The 20,571-nt window shown below is 35.5% G+C and overlaps 1 long non-coding RNA gene across 2 annotated transcripts; it reads left to right on the forward strand.

The window, feature by feature from the left end:
* The first annotated feature begins 7,485 nt into the window (after nt 1–7,485).
* LOC145580208 (uncharacterized) lies at nt 7,486–11,119 on the forward strand. Of its 2 annotated transcripts, XR_014099359.1 has the most exons (5): nt 7,486–7,828; nt 9,034–9,150; nt 9,256–9,343; nt 10,356–10,681; nt 10,772–11,119. It is a non-coding gene; the product is annotated as an uncharacterized LOC145580208 (long non-coding RNA). The 2 variants fall into 2 exon arrangements; XR_014099344.1 differs by lacking the exon at nt 9,034–9,150 and having other exon boundaries at nt 7,490–7,828.
* The last annotated feature ends 9,452 nt before the right edge of the window (nt 11,120–20,571 follow it).

A 20,571-nucleotide genomic window follows, 5' to 3' on the forward strand; every position in this document is an offset into this window, starting at 1 on the left:
ACATTCTATCGCTGCACCAGCGCCTGCTGGAAAACGCTGTCGCCACACATTCTGCTTGTCTCTAGACGACAGGCTTATTGCCAGGCGACAATTTCGTCGTCTGGCGCTGCAATTGGGATTTTTGCATAAACCCGTTTCCTTATGCTGCCGCTGTTCATTGCCCGGTTTCACTCCGAACCTTTAACTTGCTTGTTTCCTTTCTATCAAATCTACTTAAATTAAAGCTCTTCGTCTCTAATTTGTAAGTTTTGCTTAACCCCCTCTTATCCTTAGAAGAATCTCATGCATCTAAATTCGCAGTTTTTTCAAAAAAATCTAGGAATATTCTTACTTGTTTGATCTTTGGATTGTACCTGCATTTATATTTTGGACTATAGGACTTTGCTCATCTTTGTAATTATCTTAGGGTTGACCTAAGGCTCAATTAAGACTTAATGTATTTTTAACACACATGACTTGTCATGACTCAACTCAAAATGTTTTGACACACATAACTTAAGGTGTAACCTGCCTAAATCATGACTCACTATGTGTGACTCGTGTGTGCAAAGTGATGACTCACGGCTCAATGTGTGCATGACCTGAAAAACAAATATTTCCGCCATTTTCGTGGGAGGGTACCGACTTTCTCCTGGAATTAAAGTAAATGTTTGAGAGTGCATGATGAATAACTTAGCCAAGTATATGTGTTTGATGCTGTCTCTCAAGGTGCAAGGGTTAATTCATCCTAGGCTATCCTAGTTTACTCAATAATGAAAGTATGTAGGTAGCTTAGGCACGGAGGCTAAGCAATTCATACTTCGTGATGCGATAACGATTACAAGTGATGAGTTATTTTGATATGACAAGGCATGCTTCAACGTTGTGTTAAGATTTCATGACAAAGGGTTCCTAAGGAAAGTATATTTGGTCATGTATCTGTGATGTGTGTGATAGTGACACTAAAGTTAGGCCGCAAGGGCTAAGTGTGAAAAAAATATATAAAAAAGAGTCAAATGGTGGTGACTCTTAGGTTGGGTTGGCTAATAATGTAAGGATCAAGCCCCCAAGTCTAGCTCTAAATGGATAAGGTTGAGCACAAGAAATTCCTTGATATGATCAATTATGAAAGCAAATATGAATACATTTTTACTACAACCGCACCTTGATGTGAGGTTGCCTACGTATCCTTTAAGAATCAGGCTAAACGTAGCTCTAGCCGAACCTCGCACAAGTGTGTGTATACCTCAAATAGGTCTTTTGAAGGGTTGTAACGTGGTTAGGCTAAAGGTTTGAAGAAAAAGGGGATAAAGGCTCAAGACCGACCCTAGATAAGCCCCCCAAGGTGTGAAACCTTGCTTTAGAAATCATTATATTTTTATGCTTGAGGCTTTTAAACTCTTTTTTAGCTCTCTTTTCTTTTTTTCGTTGATATTTTTCTCTCTCTTTTGCTTTTACATTTATTTTATTTTTATAAATGTGGGAAATCCTGATCATGTGGTATATCACTCACTTGGCATTCATGTTTCTCAGGCACGGTATCGAGCACTCGATAAGAGACGCAATCTGAGACGTGTTCTTATCAAAGATATTTTCATATCAGAGACATTGGAACACTTGCCCTTTTATACACTTTTATTTATTTTTATTGCTTTTTTATTTATTTTGATCTTTTGAAATCACTCAAGCTTTATAAAATTGCATAAGTTGCACACTGTCCCATCCCAAGGTTAGTTAGATGTGGGTTGAAGAAAGAAAGGTTTATCGTTAGACAAGGCTCAAAAAGGTTTATCAAAAAAGGATTGTATATTTGAAGGGTGAAAGATGATATGATGTGGCTACAAGGGGTGCCTCAAATCATTGATATACCTTGTGCTTAGTTCGACATGAATTTTATTTTTTCATGCAATGTAATGCAATGATCACATGCAAGAAAATAAATGCTCATTTTATTAAAAAGGAAAAAGAAGAAACCTATAAAGTATATCTAAGAAAAATAAAAGGTGTCTATGCTAGACTTATGGGGGAAAGGAAAAGAAGAAACAGAAAAGAGATCACGAAATCTTGTCGTTGAATCTTGCCACTTGTCCTTTACCTTATCATCACTTGGTGTTCTTGCAGGTTGGAGGTATTGGAAGCCTGTTATTGTCGATCAAATATTAGATTGCTTCCTTTAGCTTCTAACAGCCCTTGGTAGTATGACCCCTACCTTGATGGTACTTGCAGTGTACATTTGGGTTCCAACTAGGCAATCTCTTCTCAAGTGGGGGATCTTGAATGAGTCCAATGGGAGTAATGAGTCCCTTGGCATGGAGTTGATCGAAAGCAGCATCGTAGCTAATTTCAATAGGGGCGAAACCCTTTCCTAGTTGCTTTCTAAGTCCTCGATTATCCATGGCTAATATTTTATCAAGGTCGAAAGTACAACACCGTTAATAGAGTAGGTGTTTTCGGAAGAAGAAGGATAGTCGTTCTTCTTTCCTTTCCAGCAATTGTTGTTATTGTTACTAATCTTTGCCTTCTTGTTGCTTGGAGGGACATGGAGGAGACTTGAGTCAATGAGGTCTTGAATGCAATCTTTGATGATGAAATGTCCTTCGGTAGTGTGATCATGGCCTCTATGGAGTTGATAATGAGAACGTTGTTCGATAACCATTATCCAATCTCTTAATCCTTCTATTGCACCCATAAGCGTGACAACGGTATTTCGTAATTCCTGAACGTCCTCTTCCAGGCTTGACAAGTTTTCACTATATTACTTAAGAAAATTTCTTTTTCGCCGGCCATTATTACAACCCTTTTTGTTTTATAAAAAAATGTGATGCTTTATCAAAAGTGTTGTCTTGGTTAAATGCTTCTTCTCTCCTCGATCAAGTGCTGAGGAAAAGGAAGTTAGGAGTAAGTTTTCTTTTTTTATTATTTATTTTGACTTAAGCTCCATTCAACATGGAAGAGAATGTGGAAGAGAATGGGAATAGATTGGATCCCCCCACTCGAATGACAAAAAATGACTCATGCATGAACCTAAGACATGGTCATGGTGACATATACAAAGTGTGTGCTAAGACTAGTGAGTGTAGGTGACATGTTAAGACTTGTGTATGACCATGAGACTAAGTGCTTAGACTCAATTAAGGACTAAATAAGGTTACTTCCCTTAACAAAATGATCAAACTTATTAATAAACTGTTTAATTAGATTTGTCGTGATGACTCGAGTAAAGAACTGAACTGTCGCCGCACTCTGCAGTGCAGACCAAGACGACATAATTTTCGCACGGCGTTGCACAATGGCATTTGGCGCCACAACCCAAACATTTGTGTCATTACAAGAACATCGATCTGGGACTGTTTCCAGTATTTTTACTCTATAGGGACAGGCCTAAAGTCGTACTGAGTCAGTTTGATTAATTTATTAGACTATAATTACTCTAATTAATTAATTAATTAATTAAGCAAAGTCCTTTTTAGTCATTAATTAGTTTATTTATACTTAATCACAAGTCAAACAAACAGTTAGGAAAAACACATAGAGTATGCACAGCAAATAATGCACAAGTAGTCAAGTAGGCACAATATGATGCAATGAGTTTTCAACCTAACCATGGCTCTAGTTCTCTAAAGTTCAAGATATGGTTTAGTCAAAGAGGGTCCATGGTTATGAGTCTAGATGTACCGCGAGGAAGCCTTACCTTTGGAAGGGTTGGCGCGTGTGGATGGGACCCCGCGAGTTAAACTCGCTTCCATGGTTTGGTGAATTCAACATTCTCTGATGAATTCCCAGAGGGTTATGTCTATATGTAGAACACATATGGGTTTCAGAAAAGAGATAAAACTCAATCAGGAAGTAGAATCGAGCCAAAAGTGCTGGAACCAGTCAAAACAAGAAGGCAAAGTTCTGGCTCGGTAATGGAAGAACTTGGCGCCGAACAATAGAGTCAGTCACCAGAAAATAGCTCTGTCGCCAGGCGACAAAATTGTCTCCATGTTGTAGACGCTAGTTCCTACATGCCTCAAAGCTTTCTGTGTTCTTAGAATTTTCTAGTTTTCGCAGTATTATTTCGATTCTAGTTGTGAAAGATATTCCTCAAATTTCCTACGCGTAAAAATCCTATGTTTTTTACTCATTACAGATGGTCTTTCCAGTGAGAATTTTTATGTTTATGCCAATAATTTCAATCAAAATTACGCACATGAAATACTAAGAACTTTTCGAGTCTCATCCACTCATTCTAAATTACGCACATGAAATACTAAGAACTTTTCGAGTCTCATCCACTCATTCTAAATCCTCCCCAGCGGAGTCGCCAAAAAACTGTATGGAATATTTCAGGCACTACCCCAAACTAGAACCCCACTGTGATTATACACTTAAGCATGGTGGCGTCCAAAGGGAAGGAAGCTAGAGCAAAAGAGTCGCCAACAAATTTTAGGAACTTGTAAGCCGTTCACAGGGTGAAGGTTACACCCCTTAACGATCAAGGAGATCGTTAGCTCCAATTGGTCTGGAACCATGACTGGTGTTCAGGGATGAAGGTACAAATCCAATCTAAAAGGGAAAGAACCTGCGCTAATAATAGGCCTCTACTTTATTCTTCTCGTATTCATGTGCGCTTTCTGACTAACATGCAATCATTAGGTTTACCCTAAACCTGTTTATCTATGTCAGTTGAATACTAATGCACAAATAAAACTATTATTGTCGATCCCTTGAATTATAATCATATATTAGCCCTAAACAAGATTATTAATTATCTTATTAAGCGTGATACAAATTCCCTTTAAACATGCATAAAAAGCGTGATCAAGCAATAACAATAATAAGCAACATAATAATAATCATAATCATATCAATGCTAAAGCATAAAAATAGCAAGATCCTAGGCATGATACTAACAAGAATAATAAAAAAAAAAAAAACCCTAACATGTCACTAAACAATAAATATCAAAGCTTTATCCCTAACATGATACTAACATGATATTAGGAAAGAAAATAAGAAGCATCATAGAAATTATAATTTATTTAAGAAACTTATTCATTACCCTAAACATGATACTAGGAATCAAAATAATAATCTAAGCATGATTTCTATATCATAATATCAATTAAACAATTAAATTACTTACATGGATGTCTCGTATCTCTTTCTAATAACAAAATACACACGTTAGTAACTTCAAGGAAATTAATAAAATTTAAGAATTAAATTAAATAGTTGAAATAGAGATTTGGGATCAAACCCTCAGAAATATCAAACCTTTCACGTCTAGGGCGAAGGCAACTTCGAACTTGGCTAGGTGTTTCTAGTGCTAATGTATGAGACGAAACTGTCATTTGGCGATGCAGAAGGTTTTCCACGCGTTTTCAACGCGGAATCTACTTTTTGATAAAATCAAGTCATAAAATCCGTAAGAAGGGTAAAATCGTAATTTCATATAAAACACGTCCTTTATTCCAAATAAAACTCATAAAACATAACTATCAATCCTAATCTCATTAGGATTCAAAAGAACTTTCTAGAAGACTATAATCAATCCTAATTGCATTAGGAATGATAATTCATAATAGGCCCTCTTCTAGATCATTGGGCCGCATATAAGAATCAAACCGGGCCCAGTTTAGTATTCTGGCCATAACTTCCTCATTATTCATCGGAATTAGCCTTATAATATATCGTTGGAAAGCTCTTTTCGAGCCCAATCCAACTACACCATTATTTTACCCTTGTCATGGACCAAACTAAAATGGATTGGCTTTTCATAAAATAGAGTAGGATTTCGAAAACAGAAAGAAAGATTTTTTAATAAAAACTAACAACAACATTAGACTTTCCACACTTTCACTTCATTCGATTATGATTCGGTGCAAAAGGTATTCAACACCGGGTTTGGTTTTTGGGAGACACAATTGGGTGTTTACACGGGGTAACAAAAATTGATGCTACTTCTAAATCCTAGTTGATAGTCAGTCAGGTGAGTGGTGACTACGAGGCCAGGAAGCCGGTCATGATGAAGTATCTTCAATTCAGTGTAGGGTTTTAAGTTCTTTAATGCGGAATTTCACAAATCATATTCGTTTGCACCTAAACAATATCTACAAGCATAACACATAAAGAATCACATAATCCATACCTTTAACGCGTGATTTCCACAAGCAATTGACTAACAATTAGGGAGATAATAGAGGCCAAGAGTTGCTCCTCTACTTAGTCCACGGGATAGAATTGAATTTCCACTACTGCTAGGTAGTTGGGCACGAACAATTCGAGCTACCTTCTACGGAGAGGGGAGGAGAATACCGACCACGAACACCACCACACCAACACCGTAAACCACCTTGCACAAGAAGGTTGTACCCTTGTACGGATGGGATGAAGAGAGTAAGGAGAGAGATTGCATGAGGCTAGGGTTTGGTTGCTTGGAAGTCTATTCTCAATTAACTGCTCAAGTGTGTTATATCAAACCCTAGGCAAGGCCTCTATTTATACATCATATTTATAATTAGAGTCCAAACCAAGCCCACAACACTCTCTCTTTACAACCAATATAGTCGGCAACTCCATGAGGCCTAATATTGGGCTTCTTTCTTTTGTTCAATCCAACACCCTTTTGTGTGACCTTATAGGATCCATTCTATTGGGATTTGGACTATTTGACTAGACCAAATACGGTTGATCACGTCTAGGAACAGATAATGACGAAACAAACGAACGAACTTAATTATCTCCATAATTTGATCCATTATATATCTAGTAATTGCACACGACGAAGACATATATCCTTCAATCTCCTACTTGTTTGAGACAAGTGTGCAATATTCAAATTCCTTAAGGCAATATGTGTCGATTTAATAATATAATTGCATCACATGTCGAGATCATATTAATCTGCAAATCTTTTCTTGAAATCTGAGTTAGAATTACAAAACAAATGATTATTGAGTAATACATTTGAGCGCGGCCACGCATTTACTGAATTCTCCCTCTTCAAGTCGCGATGAAACATTCTTCATTATTACCATGTAGACTCAATCCAATCTTCTGGCAACCAAAGCTCCTACTCAACTATTAGAGTAACCAGGAAACATCCTTTATACTCTCTAGTTACGGGTAGACGTTTGAAAGTACCACAGTTACACTAGTGGAAAAATTGTCATTCGTAACAGGCTATTCGTAACGGGCAAAGCTATGCCCGTTACATTAAATATATCCGTAATGGTCAAAATAGGACTTCGTTACAAATATATAATATTCGTAACGGGCAAAATACTGCCCGTTACAAATATATAATATTCGTAACGGGCAAAATATTGCCCGTTATAAATACTATATTATTCTTAACAGGCATAAAGTGCCCGTCACAAATAATTTAGTCCAACTGATGGAGAGGAGCCCATAGCCCATAGCCCATTTACTACTCGTATTAGGGTTTCACTCTTTAGCCGTCAATTCTTACCCTCCCCCCTCTTTATCTTCTCACCTCTTTCATTTCCCTTAATTTTCAATATTTTACTCACTCAATCTCTCTTTGCCGCCGTCCCTAAGTCTCCCTTTGCCGCCGTCACTCAGTCTCCCTTATTTTTCTATCTAAATTCCTCAATTTTTTCGTTGCTTTACTCTTATATTAGTTTTGTGATTTCATGGGTAATAGGTTTTGTGGGTTTGTGAGGGTGGTGTTCATGGCCAGATCTGGGTTTCTGGCTTCGTGGGTGTGAATTACGTCGTGGAATCTGGGTTCCCGGTGGGGGGATGGTTGTTGGGCACTATGCTTTACTGTGGCAAATTTACTCTTTAATGGCGCCTCTTCCTTCCCCAAACACTACTTGCCTTCCTCTATCAGCATATTCAGGTTATTTCAACCATTTTTTTAATTAATTTTAGTCTGAATTTAACTATTTCTCAATTTTTAAAACATTTTCTAATTGTAATTATTTAAGCGTTTCTTTGTATGTTTTTGCATTTTTTTTTCTGGTAATTGAGGAATTATTTGCTTTGAATATGTTATGTTTGTCAATTATCTGCATTTTTATGTGTTCTTAAGCACGGATTTTTGGCTTTTTTTTTCATTGATTTTGGGATTTTGTGGTGTTTGAGATACTATCTGCTTTGGTCTAGAAGTTTCTCACCTAAATTTAGGATATGCATATTGGGTATTATGATTCTGTTATATGTTTCATTTTTCACTCAATTTCTTTGTTATCTTTTTATCTGAATTTTCGTCCTCTCAAAACTTATCTTGAATTTTTTTGTTTGTTATTTTTGTGTTATTTCGTCTTTATTTAGTGAGTATTGGTTTTGATGCTTATTTTAGAATTTTGAATTTTTTCTTGATTTTTTGGATTATCATGAACAAATTGTAAGATATTTTTGGCTGATGTTTTGTTTTATAACTCTTATTTTTAGTAGAATAAAGCTAAACTTTATGTGAAAAAAGTAAGATATTTTCTAGTTGTGAATTGGGATTTTAAGTTTTAAAATATGCTAATTAATGTTCTTTCAATGTGTTAGTTTCAATTTATATCTGTAAATATATAGTTTTCAATTGGGATTTTCTCCTTCGTTTCAATTCAAGTTTAAAAATATGCTTATTAATCTTGTTAGTTTCAATTTATATACTGTACATATATACTCTGTATCAATTATAAAAAAAAAAATTCAATATTACAGTATGGATTATTCTCCTTCTTATAACTTGGGAATTGTCATTGCTTCTACTTGCAAAGTTTTATCTTATTGTTTGATATAGGAATTATCCTTGCTTTTGATAATATCCAATTTAAAGTTATTCTCCAAGATTAACATTCATGTTTATCTCCTCTCACAAATTGCTCTATTTGTTTTTGTGCCACATTATTAAAAAGCTTTTATTACTTGAAACATACAGAGTAGAAGAAAGAGATTGAATTGTGAGATAAAATATGGTTGGATCTTCTCGTAAATTAATACACGCTTATGGTTTTAGGGGTTCTGGTCTCCTTGTGATTAGAGTTTGATTTTTTGTTTAGTGATCATCGTTTGTGGTAAATGGTATTGATTGTGAAATTGCTTGTTTAGTATGATTCCTCACAAGACAAAGAGGGGAGCTGCATCATTGACAAGGTTGAAGGTTTATGAGGGAGTTCCCCCACCTTATGACAAAATAAAGAGGGTTGTTGTTCCCGACACTCTCAAGTGAGTTGGATCATTCTTAATTTTGTTGATTACAGTTTCAAATTTGATTTTGTTGTGACATTTTGCCTCTAAGTATTAACAGTGTCTCATGTTGGGTTAATTCAGGGTGTTGAGGCTTCACAAGGGTCACAAATACTGCTTGCTTGGCCGTCTATCAATGGAAGTCAGTTGGAACCACTACGACACCATCAGGGTAAGCATATTTTTTATTAGCTTTTGTCGTTGTTTATCTTTACTTATTTGCTTGTTTAACCTCATTTAAATTGTTTTTTTTTTTTTGGCTCATGTTTAGTTACTTATCATGTTATAATTGTGGTGCTTTATTATACTTGGTTGATACATAGACTTCAACTAGTTTCTATTGTGGACTACATTCATTACTTTATAATAGTCCTATTATGATCTAAAAATGTAGGTGTATGTTTGACTTTTACCGAGGCTCTCTAGGTTTGAATGAGTTTCCCCTTCAAGTACTTTCCTTGGTAAGAGCTGCCAGCTCTGGTTTGCATCTAGTGGTTTGACTTCATATGAAAAAGAAATTCTTTGTTGTACATCTGCTTGTGGCACTCGACTGGTTATGAATTCATCAGTTTTCAAAAGCCAAATTTTTTTTATTTTCGTAACTACGTTTTTAGCAAAGGGAGTAGTGAATTTTTCTGGGACAAACCAATAGGGTGATGAAATTTTGATTTCATTATTTCCTTATGTGCATTCATAAATCATAATCTAGCCTACAACTCAATGTACTTGTTGATCTAGCTTTAAAAGGCGTAATATTGAGAACCTTGACCTATACTAGTATTCTAGTAATATGTGTAATGAACTGCAACCATGGAAGAATTATAAAGACAAATTTTTTTTCTTTTTTTTGTATTTGATTGTAATCTCTTGCATTTTGGATTGTTCTTATTCTTCTAGTTACTGTTTCTTTGTTTATCATTTAGTCATTTATATTGACTATTGCTTAATTTACCAGAACAAGATAACAACTACTAATCAGTCAAGTTCAAGCATTGCCATTCTTTTATTTGTCAGGCTTTTCCTAAACTTTTTGCCAATTAGATATACCACGATTTCAGCAAGCTAATTAGTTGAATATTATACATTTATTTGATGTTGGAAATATGCAGCAAGGAAATCGAATACAAACTTTCAAGGCATACCTACAATATATGTTACCTAATAGATATTTAATTCTTTTTCAGGAATTGCAATGAATGGAGTCTTGTGCAATTTATTGGCTATTAACTTAGATGACGAGTTGAAGACTTATAAGAGAAAAGTAGACTTTCTCACTGCTGTTGAATCAGATAACCTCATAGTCTTGAAGAATGCAGAGATACATCCAGGAAAAAGGCCTGAAGTGGAGCAATGAAGCAATGGTATGGTAAAGGTGTCATTGAGTCATAACAAAATCGAGAAGATTCCAAGTGGTATGGCATCTTTGACCCCAGAACTTACTATGCTAATGCTCAATAATAATCCTCTAACAAGGATCCATGAATCATTCTTTATGAACATGCGAGCCCAAGTAATAATCGATTTTATTTCCCGTTCATTGCTTGATATATGTTGTATGAATGATGGTTTTGAAGTGGGTTTTTGATTGAATATTTGGTAGGTGGTAAAGTTGTGGAGACTACTATAAACAGGAGGACTAGCAATGGAGTTGGTAATAGATCAAGTAGGTCGACCAGATCGGAAGATGAAGTGTAAACTGATGCTGTCACAGAATTTGAGATCAAAGTTGCACTAACTTGAAAAATTGGTGGAAGATGTAAATGATTTAACATTAATTTAGTGGAAAATCATTTAAATCTCTTATTGCCATTGAGATTTTCTTTTGCTTTGTTTTTTTTTAGTTTTAGTTATAAGATGATAATAAATGTATTTTTTTTTATTATTGTATAAATATGAAGTACTATTTTTATCTCAGTTAATTAATAAAATAATTGTGCTATAATTATTATGCAAGCTAACTAATCCAGCACAGCATGTGCTGGATTTTTTTTTAAATTGGGGTAAAACTATTTGTAACGGGTAGATATCATGCCCGTTACAAATAACCTTGTTATTCGTAACTGGCAGTTGAAAAGCCCGTTAAAAATAACGGGTTATTTGTAACGGGCACTTGAAATGTCCTTTACTAATGACGGGTTATTCGTAACGGGCATTTCAACTGCCCGTTATTCGTAACGGACACTGCCCGTTACAACTAACACTTGCTATCCGTAACGGTGGCATACGTAACGCCCGTTGCCCGTTACGGATATGACTTTTTTGCTCGTTACGGATAGCTATTTTTCCACTAGTGTTAAACAAATCATTGAATGAAATCAATGTTCCACTCATGTCAAAGGAATCCACTAAAATATCCGGAAGTTCTATACTTGAACTTCAAAGTAGGTCACTAGTTCAATCATACATCATTCATGCATATCCATATGATTAACCGAGCATCACTATGCCCCTATAGCCCATGAAACTGCGTTATACAATCAATCTTACATGCTAGACCATTTATTGAAATCATTAATGTCCACTTTAATGATTTTTAACTAGGAATTTAAATAATGTATGAATTTAGTTCACCTGTGGTGTTTCATTCACCAGGTCATCAACCTGATGAGCCTATCAATACATAATTATTTTGGACATTTTATTTAATATCAAAATCCGTAATTAAATAAGATTGAAACTTTGTTTCAATTGATAAACATAATTCTGCAAGTTAATGTATTACTTATGTAATATGTTTTCTTAAAACATAAACAACTTAAATTACATAACTTACTTCAATCCAAGAACCTTAATATGACTCTCATACCTTGGTTATGGAAGGGGTTTGGTAAGTATAATTCATGATACATTCTCATAAATATGAATTTTTAAACTTCTAAATTTCATAATAATATTCATCTCCATACACCAAGAACTTTCTTTCATCATTTTACTAGAAAAAAATAAAGAAATTTCTAATTGTATTCCAACGTTACATTGGATTTCGATTGAAATCTATCATCACTTGTTCTTAAAACATATGAATCAAAATAGACGAGTATAGACTATGACATGAATGATGCATCCTTCAAAAAATGCATAAGGGACATTACTCAAAACATTAATTTCATCAACCTTTCTCAAAGTATTGAATCTTTAAGCAATGTGTCATGTTATATGGGATTGAAACTCTTTTCAATATAATGCTGAATCTCATAAGAACCTTATCAATAAAAGCTTCTTAATTAAACTCAGACATCCTTCGAGACCTATCTTTATACATCTTGACGCCCAACTGTACTCACCTTCCTCTTCAAGGTTTTTCATACAAAATGCATTACCCATTAATTGACTCTTCAAGCAATGAATAATTGCTTTTTATACTAGACCAAGAAGACTTCATAGCTCCCACTAAACATCTTGTATACATAACATCTTCATTTTATGAGAACATCAAACAATTTTGATTAACTCACAAAATTAAGAATACTAACTCCATGATGCTTTCTTTGATCCTTTAAGATTATTAGATTTTCAAAACTATTCTGATTGTATCGTATACAAATCATCTTTCATGAACAATTTCAAGAAAGTGTTTTGAAATCCGTCAACCAAATCTCATATAGTAGAAATCACTAAAATATCTTTAATAGATATTGGCAACATGACTAATTAATGCAAAGATTTCATCGTAGTCATAGTAATATTATGAACTTGTTGAATCCTTTAACAAGTCTCTGCTTTGGTTAGAAAACATTTTTCTTCCTTGTCTATTTTGCTTATATTGGGTCTCACCCAATTAGGAAAATTAATCAAGTGTCATACACATGGTTACAGATTTAGAATCTTTTTAAGATTTCCATGGTTTTTAAACCACTTGGAGTTGAAACTTGTCAAATGATCTTTATTACTTGCATAATCATCATGTTCCAAAATAAATATTTTAGAACTCTTAGTCAATACGAAATTATATTTCTTTGGCTATGTTTTATATATGTTATTCATCATTGTGGATTTTTGATCGAGGGTTAAATAGGTCATTAAACTACTACCCTAATCAAATTAATCATTTATAATACCTAAACTTACACCAAACTAGTTAGTGGCAAGTAAAGGGTCGAACAACTAGGGAAGCACACTAATTCAACATCAATATTCTTTAATGCAAGAGGAAAAAGGGGATCGTTTTTGTTGGTTTTTGAGTAAAGAGCACTAAAACTGCAAATAAGCAAAGAAGATGATGTTTAAAATCAAGGGAGAATGATGCTAGGGATACGGGGGTGTCAAATATGATTAGAAAGAGGGGAATAATAATGATTATCATGAAAAACATGCAAAAAAACACAAGATTCTACCTAAACAATTCATTCTCATGCAAAAGTCTAGGCAAATCAATGTAAAAGAGTCTATGCAAATAAGGATCATTCTCATCCATCCTATTAGTTACAATCAAATCAAGAGAATAAAGAACCACAATCCATAAAACTCAACTTTAATAACTCATTCTCATGCAATCATTAAAATAGAGATGATCTTAATCTAGTTCAAATCACTTTCATGCAGTTAAACTAGAAAACATCAAATAAAGTGTAACAATAATCTTAAGCTATCAAAAATCATGTCTTTCATCAATTTATGGCATGAGTTCAATCCAACCACCATCATTCATCTAATATCAACACATATTTTCCACCCCCTTCCCCTAGCTAAGAAATTAGCCTAGAGAAGGGAGAATAAACATAATATAAAAACTAGAAATAAACTCAAGAAACTCAAAACAAAACATGATTAAGAACAATTATGCGCGCCCGTGCAGTGGCAATGTGCGCCCTCTCACAATCTTGCGCGGCCGCAACTTTGAGGGTACGGGGAAACGAGGCCCTTGCATGTGCGCCCGCGCATCAGGTCGCGCGCCCGCACGAAGACCGCACCGTATGGCGCGCAATTTCTCTAGTTTGGCTCTGTTTCTTGAGCTTAGCTGCGCGGGTTCTGACAGGGCTGCGCACCCGCACAGCCAAGGATGCGCGTCCACGTAGTTGCCGCGAACTATGTCGCGCAAACTCTCTGGTTTGGCTCTGTTTCTTGAGCTTTGCTGCGCGGTGTTTAGGCAAATCTCAACTAGGACATCTAAGAATTTGCTAGGTTTTGAGGGGTAATAACAATCATTCCACCAATAATATATAAAGCAATTTAGAACGATAACAAGGCAGTAAATAACCAATAAATAAGCAATAAGTATTCAATAAGAACAAAAAGACGAGTTTAGAGACACAATACTGAGTAAGGACAAGCTTCCTTGTTCAACAGGGATGCAGATCTGTAGACAAAAGTAGAATAACTTGTTTATATTGAAATATCAGTGAGCGTACATGAGTGTTACAGTGTCTGACTTTTCCTATTTATACATAGGAACTCCTAGGGTTACATAGATATTGAAAATATATTCAAAGTGTGGGAGATCTCTTTAATTTATTCCATTCCTTGTTCTATAGGTGTATTTTGGCAAGTATCTTCTTGATTGATATTCTTGATCTCGCTTTCCTTGCTTGTTTCAATCAAGCCACTTTGTCTGATTTGTTGTACTTCTTGATCATGGAGTGGTGCCCTAAATATATTGGGTCGTATATTAATACGGGCCCAACAATTGTCCTTAATTTTTATTTTCAAGTATTGAAGGTGAAAATTACCTAAAGAAGTCGTTGAAGGATTTTCGAATTTTTAGAAGTTATTTCAATAGTTAACAAAAATAAGGAATGTGGTGGCAATTTTAAGGCAATTTTGTCGGTAATCGTGAAGGGCAGTTTATTTCTCCTGCCAATATTTATTCAGTGTGCAGGCTCACGTCTAGTTACTTTACTCTTTGCCCCAATTTCGAATTTCCACAGGTATTTTCTCTCTCTTCTGTTCTTCTCTGTTTCTTTACTTCTTTGCTTCTCTTGTGTTTTTGTGATGGGCGACACTGTGAGAGTAGTGTTTACTGGGGTTGATGAGGGTGTGAAGAAGCCGACTTTGGTTGCGCAAAATGTCTTCCCTGCTAAGGATGTTTATCCTTCAACAGTGACAAAGGAGGAGGTTTAGAAGATTGCCGCTGTTGCGCGATTTCCTAATGGAGTGGTGGTGAAAATCCCGTCTTCTAGGGAAAGTGCTGACTGGACTGCCCCTGGTTGGGTGTGCTTCTTTGAGTATCCCTTTGTGATTGGGCATACCTTCCCTTTCTCCCCCCTTGTTCGTCAATATCTGTCTAGGGTTAGGGTTTCACCTTGTCAGTTGTTTCCCCAAACTTGGAGGGTCTTGAGAATTCTTGATTTGTTGAGTGCGAAATTGGGTATAGAACTTGATGTGAGGGATTTATGTTATCCTTACACTATTAGGACCAGTGGTAAGGGTCGGGTTGGTCTCCGTTTGAAGGATGGTGTTGGCCCTTTGGTGACCGACTTGGAGAAGGCGTTTGACAAGAAGTGGTATCACAAGTATTTCTTTGTGAGGATTGATTCGTTGGGTGATGATTGTGATTTTTTTATTGACACTGTTGAGGTTGAAGGTATTCTATTTTCTTGTTTTTCTGTGTCTTGCTTTCCTTCTTTGTTGATTTAGGCTTATTTGCTTGATGGTTGCAGTGAGTAAGTTGAAGCAACGCTCTCAATCTCCATCTTTGGTTGATAAACTATACGAGTTGAGTGCGGACGAGAGATCTTTCATCAAATTGACACAGCCCGAGGCAGTTACCCAGATAGAGTCTCTGGACGATTCTGATTCTGAACGGAAGGTTGCCCCTGCTATGTCTCAAGGTTTGTTTTCCTTTTTGTTGTCCCTACACATTGCTGTTATGTTGATCCTGTTTGTAAATCTGCTTGTGGTATTTCAATTTCGTTTTTTGTGTTGTTGTTATAAATTCGGTTGGCCTCCTGTTTGCTTTCCCTTTTGGGTTAATTATACCCTATTAAGTTTGTTGTCCCTTGTTAGTTGAGACGATTAATACAAGAGGGGGGGTGAATTGTATCGAGTTCCTAATGACTATTTTTTGCGGATTAATAAGCAATGCATATAGGAACTTGCTAGCACACACAAATTTTACGAAGAAACCTTCCAGGGCCCAACTGGAAGTAAAACCACGACCCTGCCTTAGGGATTTCAAACACACAAACTTCACTATAATAGGGCAAACACCAAGTTACAACCTATTAGACACGGACCTTTAGTTTCACAAGATCCTCACTGGACTTGCTACTTGATAGGACCCTATCCTACCCAACCTAAGCACCACACTCAGATTCACTCGTACCACCAAAGTACTACACGTACTGCCAAAGTACAAAACTCTCAGCCTCACAAAGAAGCTTACAAAACTGTGTGTAAAATAAACAATAAACTCACCCAAATAACCCAACCCAATACAAGTGTACGACACCTAGTATGATAGGTAAGCAATGCACGAAATCCGAATCTAATATGACAATATAGAAGCTTGGTAAACTTACTCAATTATAGCACAATGATTTCTTCACGCATAAACTCACAAAAACCTAAAACCATATTGCTCTCTACTATTTATACAAGTAACACTCGTATAGAAAGTAGGTTTTTTAAAAGATAAATAAGTTGACTTAACTTATCTTTAAAACATGGTTTTATGTAAATCAAGTGAATAAATACTATTCCGGAAAATAAAGATAAAAAGATATTTTGTTAAAAAGAATTATCTTTTTAACAACCCGATTTAAAGGAAATAAAACTTTTTAGAAAATCTTTTCCTAAAATCTATCTTTTATTACTTTCCGTATTATTTTATTTACCAAGCCAACTTGTCACGCCTCTAATAAATTTCGTGCAATAACCTACTTAACATATTAACAATAATCTAGAAGATAAAAACCTTAACTAAAATAATTGTTGCGCCGCACCTTTGTTCACGTAGATTACTTGAGCTCCAAGCTTATTAAGTTCCACCAAAGAACTTAAGCTTGTTGTCTTCAAGTTCCTGTTAGGGAACGTTACTGTTAGGGAACTCAGTTCTTGTTAGAGAACTCTTTTTCTAATTTGTTTAACTTCTTTAATAAAGATCTCTTTATGTCTTCTTAGTTCCAGCTACTTCTTCCATCACCATGATCAACTTCACCTAAACTAATCAAACACTTGAAAACCTTTATTAGTCGAGTTTGCTTTAGTTTAAGTTCCTCATCATCAAAACCTTTATGCTTCAACAATTTCCCCCTTTTTGATGATGACAAACTTAAGCAAACTCTAGAAACAAGTTAAACAAAATAGAAGGTCGTATTTTTGTGTTTTTGGTTTATTGACTGAAAGTAAACACACACTGAAATAAAAACAAAAACAAAAAGAACAAAAATAAACAAAGTAAACTAAACAAAAATAAAACTAAACTACTATAGCATCATATCAGAGAAATTTGTGATACTTTCTCAACTGGAACCCAAAACAACTTCAGCATCCAAGTTTGCTTCTTCTTTTCCCCCTTTTGGCATTAACAAAAAGTCTTGCTTTTTCACGTTTATTAAGCATCAAGCCACAACCCCACAAGTAATTCATCGAGTGTGGGAAACTGAAGGCAGCGCTGCTAACTTCCCTTGAGTTAGTTCCACTTTCCTGCATAAGCATTCATAATATACACATACACACATGTATAGGCAGCTCCAAAAGCATTCATTAAAAAACTGAAATATTAACATCCCGCTGAACAACTTTTTACAAACCAAAATAAATTGTTCAAGCATTAAAAACATAAACTGAAAATGTTCATGACTGCAAAAGAAACTAGGATAGGCTAGAAAGGTTAAGGCTTATAACAGGTTAGGTTTGGAGAAGATCCATAATCTGTTTACTGTCCTCTCTTTGTTGTGCAATCAGGGCTTCAATTTTGTCTTCAAGACCCTGAGTTTCTCCTGGAACTCATCTTGTTGCTTCTTCAGAATCTTGTCCTGTTCCTGGATCAGCTTTTTCAGCACTTTCAGCTCTTTGTTCTGATCCTGCAAAGTCTTCTCCAGCTACTGCACATGACTCTTTGCAGCAGCTTCTTTCACCTGTCTCTTAATCAGATCCATTCTGTCTGCCAGTTCTGCAACTTGCCCCACAAGCACTCCCTCATCAGTATCCTGTTCCAATGGTTTCTCCATACTGGTTTGAGGAATAGTACTTGTTGATAGCCTCCTGCTTTTCCTAACAGGTTGCTCCACCACTTCTTTTTCCTTTCTTTTTCCTGTTCTCTTTTCTTTCTTCTGCTGTTCCTTTTCCAACTTCTGTATTTTCCCTTGCACCACCTCTAGACTAAGACCAGCCAGTGTTTCTCCATTGATTACATTTTCTGGCTTCTCATCCAAACCACCATACTTCCTTTTTAACACTACACCCATACTTTCAAAGATAGTAGACAAAATAGCTACTTATCCAACTTTTTTCTTTCAAGGAGCACAATGTGCTAAGTGTTGATTCATTAAGGAGGGAAAATTAACCTTTATTTTCCTAGAAATGCAGAAAATTACTGCCATATCCATTAAACATGCTTCTCCTTTCTTAGCAGTTCTAGGTAGAATTGTTTTCTTAACAAGGTTAAACAACAATTTGTTCATAGGACTTGGATCATTGTGATTCATGATGTTCTTCCCCCTTTTTCCTCCTAAAGCTTCAACTATATCCCCACTCAGATAATTATCCACTTTCACACTAGCTTTTCCTTTAATGTATGTTTCATATCCCTCAGTAGGAGTTTTCAAGATTTTACCCAGAGTTTCAACATCAAGTTCAATTTTAATACCATCAACTTCACTAGTAATTACCCCCAATTTTGCTTTAAAATTTTGACAAAATTCAGTCATTGCAATTGGATACATGAAATTATCTTAGGCTTTAGTCAACATATATTCCCACCCCTGGAATTTAATTAAATCAAGAAATTCTAGGAACTTAGCTTGTCTACACCAATTCAAATCAATTCTGTGACCCACTACATACCTCCCTGCTTGTGACTCAAGTTCAGCTTGATCAGCGATCTCCTCTTCTTCTTCCTTCTCCGATTCCTCTTTATCAGAATTTTCTATCTTCTCAGCGAAATCCTCAACTTCCTTAATGTGCTCTTCAACCGTCTTCCTCTGTCCTTGCTTCTCTTTCCATTCTTTCAATTTTTCGATCACTTGCTCATAGGTTAGGTTTTCGATTTCAGCGGATTTTGGATTTTGCATGCTGTCTGAAAGAGGGGGTATTGATTGTGTTTCGGTGAAGGTGACAATTGAAAGTGAACTTACTTCTTCCTGGTCAGAGTGATGATTATTTTGAGAATTTTCGGAAGAGGCAATTGAGGTGATTATGGCCATAGTTATCTTCTTGAGGGTTTTAGGAAGGTTGTAGAAATTTTTCACTGAGGTGTAAATTTGATTTGACAGTGATGATGTAAGGTGGATGAAGATGCCTTTTATATTTAATGAGGCGATGTAAAGACGTTAAGGAGTTTACTGAGCAGTCATTAATTAAACACGTTCAATTAATTTTCCAAAATCAATTTGGCAGGATGAATTTACCAAAATTCTTTTCTTTCCAAATTCATTTAATTTTCAAAAAAAAACTTTCTGAAAATAAAACACGCAATTGGAACACGCTTTCTACACATATGCAATGTACATTACTACTAGCAAATTTAATTAAGCGTTTAATGAACTAACCTCTAGTGATCAACAACGGTGACACTTCAGCTATGTTTAGCACACCAAGATTGTGCTAAATGCTCTTTTTGCTCTATTTACATTATTTTCGACTTTGCCATATCTTGGAACTTCAGAAGCAATCAATTCAGCTTGATCATCCCAAGTTCCAGTCTCAATTTCTCAAATCTTTCTCTATTCAAGGGTTTGGTCAAAATATCTGCAAGTTGATATTCAATATTACAAAATTCCAATTTAATATTCCCTTGCTCCACATTATCTTTTAGAAAGTGATGCCTAATGTGGATGTGTTTTACCTTAAAGTGCTGAACTGGATCCTTAGAAATACATATAGCACTTGTGTTATCACAGTAAATAGGCACACATTCAAAAATAAGACCAAAATCTCTAACCTGTTGCTTTATCCAGAGTACTTGTGAACAACATGTTGCTGCTGCTACTGCCACATACTCAGCTTCAGCTGTAGATAATGCAACTGTGTTTTGCTTCTTGAAACCCTAAGAAACTAAACAAGGTCCTAAAACATGTACAATACCTGAAGTGCTTTTTCTATTAACCAAATCACCTGCATAGTCAGCATCAGTATAGTCATTTAAATCAAATGAGTCACTTCTAGGATAGAAGAGACACAAGTCATCATTTCCTTTCAAGTATTTAAGGATTCTCTTTACTGCTTTCAGGTGAGACTCCTTTGGATTTGCTTGGAACCTGGCACACAAACCTACACTGAAAGATATGTCAGGTCTACTAG

The sequence above is a fragment of the Chenopodium album genome, chromosome 1 (assembly GCF_948465745.1).
Source record: "Chenopodium album chromosome 1, dcCheAlbu1.1, whole genome shotgun sequence".
NCBI lineage: Eukaryota > Viridiplantae > Streptophyta > Magnoliopsida > Caryophyllales > Amaranthaceae > Chenopodium > Chenopodium album.